Here is an 11,980-nt window from a genome sequence, read left to right on the forward strand (position 1 = left end):
AGAAGCCTTCGAGGAAAAACGTGCGACCAAGCTTCAATACCAGCAAGCGCCGCAGCGATGACCCTAATTGCGTGTAACTAAACCTTATTTGTATGTAAACATTGCGGGAAGCGTTGCGATGACCAAGTGCTCGGCTGCTTGATACGCAGAGTAAGAAGGCGCGCAAAAGCTTGAGAAACACGCCAAATATTATGTATTACAAGCGCTGTATGTTGTTGCTTTTTTTCTCGTGGACCCATCGCTCGGTAAACTACTCTGTTCCTCTATTTTAGTTTTTCTTTCTGCTGTTGATACTGGGCCGTGGTGCAGGCTACGCTCGCCTGCGATTGAGCCCGCATTGAACATTTTTGCAGTAATCATTGTGTTAGAGTTCCCTTAAGATCAGCTGTTAAGTTGATTATGCATGGTAGCCCACATTATTCAATTGCAGCTTTAGTAGTGCGTTAATCGTCAGTCTGTCATAAGATCGAGGCGCGGCGATCGTTGTCGCTCTCGAAACGCTCGAAACGACCTATCGAAACATGGAAACTCTAGAAAAAAGATACTGCCTTTGTTTTTTTAGAAATGCGCAACGACTTCGCAGCAAAAAGCGCTTGCTTGAACCATATTTTTCATATGCCCCCCGATGATCGATTGAAAATACGCTGTTGCCCTGTTGGCCCCTGAGGGATGCTACTCCGGCTGACGCCGCAGGCCGCACCGGCTATACTGGGGCACTGGGACCAGTGCGGCCCAGCGCACATACAGCGCTTCTCCCAGTGCATCGCGGATGCCAGCGACACACCCAGTGTCAAAAGTCTAATCCCAGCGTTTTTCTCCCATCGCACGAGTGCAGCCAGTGTCTTCCCGTTACTGCTCCAGTGAATATCGCAAACCTCCAGCGTGCCCAGCAGATCCAGTGCAAAACCAGCGCGAAAGTCTTACTGGTTTCGCACTGGAGACGCTGGTTTTTGCAATAGGGTTGTCTCTGGGGTAGAGAAAGTGTTAAAAAGATCAGCCAGCAAAAGCGACTTAGGAAGGTAAAAGAAACAGAGGCCGGTGGTACTCCCGTAGATTCATGCCCTATCACACAGACTGATGAAAGTTGCTGAAAGGCATTCCGTGCGGCTCGTTTTTCCTGCCCCCCCCCCCCCCCCGCCTCCCATAATAAAAGGAATGTCCGCGAAATCAAATGAGGAGCACAAGCCTGGAGCAGAGGCTTGTTGTGGCGTTAGGCACAAAATAAGGTTTGTCGAGTGCTGCGAGGGAGTAGTTTACAAGATCCCGCTCTCATGCGGTCGTGCATGTGAGCCATATGGGAAGATGCCTGAACAAAAGGCTCAGAGAACACATGCACAACTGTAACCAGATTGGTGTACCTGGAAATCTGGCTCCGCACACCGCCAGATGGAACGATGGCGCACCATTTTTGCATGAGACAGCGGTTCTTTTGAAATCTAGAGACGAGCTAACCAGGGAACTGTGGGAGGCCCACTGCATCGAATCCGGGAAAGGGACATGTGTAGCGACCCTTCGGTCTCCCTATTGAAAGAAGAAAATGAATTTAATTTGACGGTTTTAACTTTCATATAACAGTTTATACAGGGGCCGTTGTTCGGCCTGGATAGTTCTGTAATATGAGTGAACTCGATGTTTTATGTCATTTGTTTGAAATTAGCAATGCTGTGCAGCATCATGATGTTACATTCTTTTATTTTGTGCTATAATTGTCATAAACTCTGCTTCCGCACAGTTTCAATGTTCTGCAATTGTCTTTATCTCTTTTTTTACGTTTATATATAACCTGTTTAAATGTTCTAACCAAAGTATATGATTTGCAGAGACCAAGTCGATGACCCGGCTCCTCAAATGGCAAGCTGGTGGCGCGAGGCTTTTTCAAGGTTTGTCAATGGTGTTTTTGTGACTGATGTATCACGTTCACCCTAGATACGATAGCTTCTTTGCTGTTCTGTCTTTTTTTTTATGTGTATATGTGTATGCTACATATGTGTGTTCACCACAATAAAATTTAATTTGATAGTTTGCGCTCCAGTGTCTCGTATCGTTTTCTACGTCGGTTTTTCTTAAGCGCAACGATGTTTGAACACAAGTTCTCAGGTTTCCTTCCTTATCAGAGTCTTTCATTTTCTATATATGTCTACGGAATACAAAACGCGCCCCTTATAAAACTGAACTGCAGTGAGTGCTTCCGTTATGGGGCACATATCTTCGAATGTTTACGAGCCTTATAAGTACAGGAAGTCTAAAAAATAGTTATTTCTACAGTATACTTCGGATGATTTCGTTCATTCATCAGTTACTTGTTCGCGGCAATACTGCATAGCTGTTGCCTCAGGGACGTCAAAGAGGGCAGGAATTGTTTACGAGGTCATGCCACTTTGTGAAGAAAAAAAAAAAAACAATCGAGAGTAAAAAATATGTCTCAAGTACAAATACAGCAAAAAACGCACTTCAATCTCGGTGGGATATGAAAGGGAATTTGTTACTTCGGTGTTTGAGGGCAAACATTTTCTATGGAAAGAAAACTGTATTTGATACTTTAATAGCAGTCGCCAAAGTTAAGCTTCGATTGAGGAAAACGCAGAAAACTAGAAGGCCTTTCAGGTATGATCTGGATCAAATTCCATTAGAATAACCTGTGGAAATGAGTAATTGATTTCAAGAATTAGATCTAGAAGACAGAGAGCTCGAAGAGATGTGGGCTGATGTTAGTGATATAAACAAGAAGTTGATAATAAGGTAGTTCCAAAGCAATCGAAATGCAAGAAAGCAAACTGGTTATCTGAAGAGGCTTTGCAAATAGCTGAGGAAAGGAGGATGGCAAAAGTTTTTGGGGAAAGAGAAAGATAGAAGGTTCTCAATGCGGATTTTCAGAAAATAGCAACGAGAGATAAGAATGCCTTCCTGAACATACAGTGCCAAGCAGTTGAGGACAACAGCCAATTAAGGAACACAAGAGCTCTGTATAAGACAATAAAATATATCAAAGGAAGCTTCTGTGCTAAGCTGGACATGATAAAGGACGAACGAGGCAAGGACCTCACTGAAGCCTCAAAGATAAAGAAGAGGTGGCAGGAATACGCAGAACTGTACAAGAAGGACCCGAATGTTCAAGCCCAACATAAGACTGTTGTGATTACTGATCTCGAGCCGGGCATCCTGAAGAATGAAGTTGAATGGGCCTTAGCCAGCCTTGTTAAGAACAAAGCTAGCGGAATTGATGGCATTCCAGCTGAGTTCCATCGTGCTGTGGATCAAGACGATGTGCCCCACCTTTTCAACTGATGCGGAACTGGCTGCCTTACGTGCAGCTATTGAATACATCGGCCAGGAACTTCCAGGTGTCTGGTCCATTTTTGCGGACTCGAAAGCAGCGCTTCAAGGCGTTCAAGCTGCGCTACGTCGTGGATCACATGAACAACTAACTGCAGAGATCCGCGTGCTATACCACGACGCTACATCAAAAGGTCATGATATAATTTCCCAGTGGCTACCTGGACATTGCGGTATTGAGGGAAACCACCAGGCAGTCCAAGTTGCCCGTTCTCCACACAACGACGGAACTACAGTGAACATTCTTATATCTAGAGTTGGCGCAGCTTGTCGACTTCGTTACTCAGTGGCGGAGCTAACGCTTTCAGCCTGGAATCAAGGAGAATTTTCCAATCGACGCCTCAGGGAACTAGACCCTGGGCTGCGCCTTCGTGTTCCCCCTAACAAAGGGCGGCGCGAAACAACACTGATGTGCCGTATGTGGCGCGGTGTTACATTCCCCAAAAAATACGCTTATGTGATGAGAATGGCGGATAGCCCTAACTGTGAAAGATGCGGCTGCGAAGAGACCACACAGAATCTCCTTTGCGAGTACCCCGCTTTTTCAAGCGAAGGGTATGCGCTGCATTCGGCTCTGGACCATCTTGACAGCCGTCCTTTTAGAGAGAAGAAAATTCTCGGCCCATGGCCACAGAAGGCCTTCAAAGCACTTATGTGTTTTATGAGAGGACATAAACTTGATTGAGAAACTGTGACTGTGCTCCTCGCCGCCTTACCTTTCCTGTCATTCTCGTCTATCTTTCTCATTTAAACTCCTCATTCCCCTTCCCCAGTGCAGGGTAACAAACCGGAAGCTTGCCTGGTTGACCTCTCTGCCTTCTCTCTCTTTCTCTCTCTCCAGCTGAGTTGCTTCAAAACCTCAACCATGACGCTGTTAACATTCTGCATACATTATGTCAGAACATTTGGACAACCCTTCAGTGGCCACAGGATTGGAGGAGGTCAGTTTACATCCCCATTCCAAAGAAAGGCAGTGCCAAAGATTGTTCCAACTATCGCACGATCGCGCTTATTTCGCATGCTAGCAAGGTGATGTTGAAAATCCTCCAAGGTAGGCTGTAGCAGTATGTGGATCGGGAGAATCCGGACGTGCAAGCTGGGTTTCGCAAGGGCAGAGGAACTAGAGACCAAATTGCCAACCTTCGCTGGATCATGGAAAAAGCAAGAGAGCTCCAGAAACCCATCTACTTCTGCTTTATTGATTATGCGAAAGCGTTTGACAGCGTAGATCACAGCAGATTGTGGCAAGCTCTCCAAGAGATGGGAGTTCCAATTCACCTCATCTGTCTTCTCAGGAACCTGTATGAAGGACAAGAGGCCAGTCAGAACTGGGCATGGTCTTACTGATTGGTTTCCGATTGAGAAAGGAGTGAGGCAACGCTGCTTACTGTCGCCCTGCCTATTTAACCTATATGCAGAGTGCATCATGAGGAAGGCCGGTCCGGGAAAGTCTTCAGCTGGAGTGAAGATTGCTGGAAAACGTATCAACAACCTTAGATATGCGGATGATAACACTTTAATGGCAGAAAGTGAAGTGGAACTCAACAGACTTCTGATGCGCGTACAAGAAGAGAGTGAGAGGTTTGGGCTTAAACTGAGCATTAAAAAGACAAAGATCATGGCGTCTTGCCCTATCAAGTCTTGGAGCATCAATTGACAAGAAGTGGAAGCTGTGACAGTTTTTCTTTTCTTGGGCTCCAAGATTACCTCGGAAGGAGACTGCAGCCATGAAATTAGGAGACGTCTGCTTCTGGGAAAGAGAGCAATGGTTAGCCTTGACCGCCTAGTAAAGAGCAGGGACATTAGTCTGCCAACCAAGATCCGTGTAACTCGTGCTATGGTCTTTCCAGTTGTGATGTGTGGATGCGACAGTTTGACTGTGAAAGAGGCTGACCGCCGAAAAATTGACGCGTTTGAATTGTGGGGCTGGCGAAGACTCTTGAGAGTTTCTTGGACTGCCAGAAGATCAAATCAGTCGATATTGTCGACCATAAACCCTGACTACTCATTGGAGGGCCAAATTCTAAAGTTAAAGCTCAGCTACTTTGGTCATCTGATGAGAAGAAAGGAGTCGCTGGAGAACGATTTGATGTTGGGAAAGGTTGAGGGTCGCCGGAGAAGGGGTAGTGCAGCGAGCGCGATGTTAGATGGCATTCTCGAGGCACTGCAGATGAAGTTGTGTGATGTTAGGAAGATAGTGAGAGACCGGAAAGCGTGGCGTGACATGGCCCATAGGGTCACGAAGAGTCGGACACGACTGAATGACTGAACTAAACTGAGCAGCCGCAATTTCGAGGTATGAAACCACATGTAAAAATTAACACATTGGCGCGATTGAAAACGTCTCACTTAAGAACGAAACGTTGGCTATTTTAGAGCAAATATTTATACAAGTACTGCTTTTTATGTTCTGAACTATTTGATCGCAAGTTTGAAATCAGTTGTCGGGCAATTTAAAAATTGATATTGGTAGCTGGTTCAGCTCAGGGCTTAACAATTTTGCTGTCTGATATTTCTGCCCGTAATGCAACTCAAGTGGTGTCTTGTTTACGAAAATATCAGGGAAGGAACATACCAATTTATTTTTTATCACCTAAATGCAAACAATAACACACTGGACGTGAAATACACATTTTAGTCATTTAGGAATCAGGATCCCATTGCGGCGCAGCCAGGAAGTGTTTCGGCGTTGGATCCCCCCTCTCCCGATATGTTTTTTCGCACATCTTCTTAAAAAGGCAGCGTATAACACAAAGTGAAATATATTTCTCCCTGCGTCCTTTTAATCCGAGCACGTGTCATATCCGGAACCAGATGCCATTACTCCGGTACACAGTAAAAAGGCCATCGTCGTCACATATCCGAAAACAATCGTACGCACGAAGATTGAGTAGCCCACACAACGCATAAAAAAAGCAACTTGTTAAAGAAAAATGAGAGAGATAGAGATGGAAAGGAGATACAATTACCTCTTTTGTGGCTGTTTGCTGCGAGTGAGCGGAAGAGGCAATTCAGAAATTTTTTGAAAAGCAAAAGCGCGCACGCCTGACATGACGGGACGTAGTAGACATGACAATAGAATAAAAAAAGCATCGTTGCGGCAGATGGCAGAGAAAACGGTATTTTAACTAGGACGCACACATGGTCGGTCTGTTCGCGAGAGTAGTGGGCGTGGTCTTTTAGAGGCCTGGGCCCCTCCATATTGGTTTTAAGGTGGCGCCCCATATGAGCCAAACAAGGAAAGACCACACAGATTCCACTGTATGGCATCTTGTGCTGTATGAGCACCGTTAGTGCCGTGGTAGCGGTAGCGTACAAAGCTACTGCGAGCTGCTCGTGGAAGCTGTCGACATCGTGGCGCATTTTATTTTTTGTTTGAGCGCGCCAACAAACCATTCCATCCGGTTTTCCTGCAGATGCTATTGGCACCAGCAGCAGAGGCCAGGGTGACTGCGAGGGACTGCGCTCCGTTTGTACAAGCCGGACTTTAAATAATGAAAAGTGTCACAGTAAACTATAAGGAGGTCTTTGTTTCAGTTATATTTCACAATTGTAACGCTAACTCTAAACACAAATGCACAGCGAATTATGCGTGCGGATATCTACCGAACGCGGCGCTACACGAGAGATGCGAGAGAGAAGCCCAGCCCACTACCGTCGTTGTGGCATTGTTCTCACGGCGTCTCGTTGAGTAGAACGTCGAATATTATGCGGCCTCAGCCCCTCCATTAACGTAGACAAGTTCCTAACACTTATAGCAGCGGATGCCAGGAGCTCAGGATTGCGGCGCCGCCCGGTGTAGCGATGGATGAAGACGCTACTGCTGAGTCGTCGCCATGAATAACGTTTCGCATCGGAGACTGATCGGACAACCCTTTCGACTTTCTCAAAGCTGTAGTAAATGATATGTTATGACACTACTTTACGACCAATCCTACTAAATCATGTAATAAACGAAAGATATGCTTGGTTTTAGTGGCGAATCAGCATAGCGGAGCCAGCATGCAAGCAGACCATGAGTAGCGCCGTACCAGCGGCAGCTGGCTGTGGGCAGAAACTTCTTTGTATTGTAGATATCACTCCTTATTACCACACAGTACGAGTCAATGCTCCTATGGAAATATTTGGTTTTGGCAGTGGGCTCTTTATTTATGAAAAAAAAAATAGCAGGCTCTTCTGACGCTGGCGCAAGGGATTCGCCTATCGTTGGCGCGGGACTTGTGGAAGCCGAGGCCGGCTCGACGTCCTGTGTTTACTGCAAGGGTGGAAGTGAAACGGGTATACATCCGAGAGTCCGTCGTTCGTACAAAGTCTGTCTGGTTTACATAAAATGTTCACAGACTATCTAAATCAGGCTCCACTGGAAAGCGTTGAAGCGAAAGCGTATAAGCGACATTCGGACTGATGTTGAATTCTTCCTTGCAAGAAAGCTTTCGATTTCTTTGATGTTTGTTTAGTCCACCATCACGCATTGCTATCCCAATGACGGTACCACGAGGACTGGCACTAATGAGGGGACGTAAGTATTTTAAGCGATAATATACTGAGGAGCAAGGCCACTTTATTTCATTTCATTTCATTTTATTACCCTCAAGCGCATACGCATTACAGAGGGGAGTGGTAGATCATATATGATAGAAAGCATAGAAAACTAAGCGAAAAAACATAACAAAGGCTAAATGAACACGGGAATACAGAACAACGAAAACAATCTTACAATAAAGAAGGTTATACAAGCAGAATAAATTGAAAACAATCATAAGCGGTGAGAGAACAGCATTATACAGCAAAAAGAACAACAGCACTGGGAGCAAACAAGCATGAAAAACCAAAAACGGAAATAAGATAATAATCAGGAAGAAAAGAAAAGTGTCACGGATCAGCTTCAAGATATTGCATCAGTGATGAGCGAAATGAATCGTGATCTGGGATTAATGCGATATCGGGCTGAAGGCGATTCCACTCTACTGACGTACGAGGTAGAAAGGAATGAAAAAGGGCATTTGTATTGCAAGTTCTGACATTTACTTTGTAAGCATGATCGACGCGGGAGGAGCGATACGATGGCTGCGAAATGAAAGTATGCCTCAATTCGTTATGATGATAAATTTTGTGAAAAAGGCTAAGACGTGAATTTTCCTTCTAAGCTCGAGAGAATGCAAAGATAGCGTTAGTTTCATTGAAGTTATGCTGCTAGTGCGACTGTAATTGGAAAGAATGAAACATGCCGAATTATTTTGAACCATCGCGATGAGATTTCAAGTTCGTGAAACCGGGATCCCAGATTGCAGAAGTATATTCAATCTTTGAACGTACCAGTGCTTTGTACATAGTCATTTTAGTCGAAACAGGTGCCTTCGAAAAGTTACGGCGCATATATCTAAGCATGCGGTTACTGTTGTTAACAATGTAATCAATATGTTGCTTCCAGTTAAGGTCATTAGTAATATGCACACCCAAATATTTGTACGAAGTAACAGTATCTAAAGGAGTGCTATTCAATTCATAGCAAGCAGGGGGGAAATTACTGCGCGACACTCGCATAGCTTTGCATTTTTTAACATTTAGGTCCATACACCTTGTGCTGCACCATTTAGTTATATTATTGAGGTCAGATTGTAAAGCAGAAACATAGGCGGGTTCAGCAATCTCGCGATAAATAACACAGTCATCGGCAAATAAGTGAATAGGGGAAGTCACACAGTTAGGAAGGTCATTAATATAAACTAAAAAAAGAAGGGGGCCCAAAACGGACCCATGTGGTGCACCTGACGTAACAGGTGTTGACGGTGAATTATTGTTGTTAGCAAAGACATGCTGTGATCGACAGATGAGGAAAACTTCGACCCAGGTAAGAAGATGTCTGTCAATATTAAGGCACTTGAGTTTAACTAGTAAAAGACGATGATTTATTTTGTCAAATGCGTTAGAAAAATCCAAGAAGATACAATCAGCCAAGGAACGGTTGTCAATAAGGGTTAGCATGGAGTTTGTGAAACAAAGTAGCTGTGTCTCGCATGAATATGATTTTCTGAAGCCATGTTGCGCTGGATTGAAAAAAAGGTTCGAGTCAAGAAAACTAGCTAGGTGTAAGCAAATGACATGTTCAAGAATTTTACAAGGTATGCTAGTAAGAGATATGGGGCGATAATTAAGGGGAGATTGCTTGTTACCGGATTTATGAAGTGGAATCACCTTCGCCTGCTTTCAATGTACAGGAAGAGCACCAGTATCTAAAGATTGTTGATATATGTTTGCCAAAAGGACAGAGGAGCACATGTTTGTTTCTTTAAGGAATCTTTCATTTATATTGTCAACGCCAGAGGAACATGAATGTTCTAGTGTTTCAATGAGCTTTGCAATCCCGTCGGCATCTTTTTATATTGGATGCATAATCTTATAGCCCGAAAACGAATGTGTAGGCAGTTGAAGATTATTTGCAGATGAAAAGTTCAGTGTGAACATATTGTTTAAAATCGATGCGCACTCTTTGCTAGGCACAGGTAAGTCGTTCTGGTCAAGTAAGGAAATCTCTGAGTTGCTCTGGGAGTTAGTTACGATGTTCCAAAATTTGCTAGGGTTATTTGTGAGCAAGGATGGTAGAGTGTATTTCAAAAAAGGGGATATTGCAGAAACGACAGCTTGAGAGTAGGTGTGAGATGCATTAGTGTATGCTTGCCAGCGTGCCGCAGTCTGCTGCAGTTTTGCTGCCCGAAATATTCTGTTCGAAAGTCGATTTAAGCACGCATTATACCATGGCGATTGTCTATGTACTGTTATTATTTTCTTGGAAATGTAAGCCTCGGTTAGATATGAAATTTTATTGACGAACAGGTCCCAGTTATCTTGGACAGAACGATGTTCAAAACCACTAACATAGCTGTCAAGGAAGAGCGAAAGTTCTCTATTTATCTCTTCAAAGTTTGCCTTTTTGTAATCAAATATAATCTTGCGTTTTTTCGTAGCTGAAGACGCGGCAAAGTTTAGGTCGAAATGAAGTAAAGAAAGATCACTGAGTCCCGGCATGAAAATTATTGGGCCTATCATATCAAGGTTAGTGGTGAGGATCATATCAAGAATGTTAGCAGAACTGCCGATAACAGGCGTTGGGCCATCAACAACCTGATCAAAATTGAAAAGGGAGCACATATCGACAAAAGCTTGACAATTCGAAGAATACGGTGTACAGGTAGGCGGTGTCGATGTCCAGTTTATTGATGGATAATTGAAATCGCCTAGAAGAAATACCGGGGATGCTGGATAACGAAAGACGACGGTGTTAACCACGTCATGCAATTCATTCACGAATGCAATGTCTGCATTAGGTGGACGATAACAGACGCCAAAGATGTGTACTCTATCGTTTAAAATGACGCCGCACCAGACAGATTCTATGTTGCATGAAACATTCTCAACGACGTTAGGCTAGTAGAAACTGCGAGCAGGGTTCCATCGCCTTGTCTTTTATCTCTGTCACAACGATAGACATTGAAAGGCTTGGTGTGAGTAAAAATTTCGCTGTCGCTTACACGAGCACTTAACCAAGTTTCAGTGAGCGTCACCCGGTCGGCATCGCACGAATTGATAGCTGCGCTGATATTATCTCTTCTGCCTAAAATGCTCCGGATATTAGTATAAAGGACCGATATAGGGCGCCGATAACCACTACCCCTGGCTAATTGTTATGAACCATTACGCGTGGGACTTGAACTCGAAATGTCTCCCATCGCGCATGCGCAAGCAGCATTGGATGAAGAGGGTCGAGCGCGTGCAGATGAATCATCGGATGGGCTGCTACGAGAAAGAGAATGATAGCGCAGCCGGGGCAGCTCAATGACACTGTCTGTTCTAGGGTCATAAATATATTGCCTTTTATTTACAGTTTGTCGTAGCGAAGCCTAAAGGATGGTGCCAGGTAAAGATTTTGGGAAAGCAGTTAACCTTTTACGAGCGAGCCTAGTTGCTGCACAGTGGTCTTCAGAAACTGAAATGTGATTTGTTTTCAGCTCATCACGATGTGACATCACTTTTTCCGCTTTAAAGTGCGAAAATTTTATTATCACTGGTCGGCATTTTTCTTGAACAAAAGGGCCACCAAGGCGGTGGGCTTGTTCTATTTTGTCTGGTTTAAATTCTGACCCAAAACTGGATGAAAGCAAACTAATAACGTTTTTTTCTGTCTCATTCCACGTTTCATTGCTATCGGGGACGCCATAAAATATTAAATTATTTCTGCGAGATCTGTCTTCCAGATCATTGATGCGGGAAAGAAGCGCATTATTCTGTTGCGTCAAGTCATTAATGGTGTCGTTCGTTAACAGAAGTTCTCCTTCGAGACTACTAACAATGCTGACTTTTGTTTCAACAGAAGCGAGTCGAGTATCAATATTAGACAGCCGTTATGCTAAACATTCCTGATTGGCTTTTACGTCATTAACAGCCTGCGTCAACATGGCTTGGGCCTCCGCTGACGCCTCACAGGCGGTTTTAATAAAGGACAACGCAGCCATGACTTCATTATGACGATGGGCGCACGACGTGCCGTCTTCATCACCTACTTGGGTCTGCCGCTCTGTAGTTTGCTTGCAATTAGGCTCGAGGTTTAGCTCAACGTCACCCGAACACAGCAACAACATACGCAATACCT

This window comes from Amblyomma maculatum, chromosome 10, assembly GCF_055883805.1.
Source record: "Amblyomma maculatum isolate TAMU_Amacu chromosome 10, ASM5588380v1, whole genome shotgun sequence".
NCBI lineage: Eukaryota > Metazoa > Arthropoda > Arachnida > Ixodida > Ixodidae > Amblyomma > Amblyomma maculatum.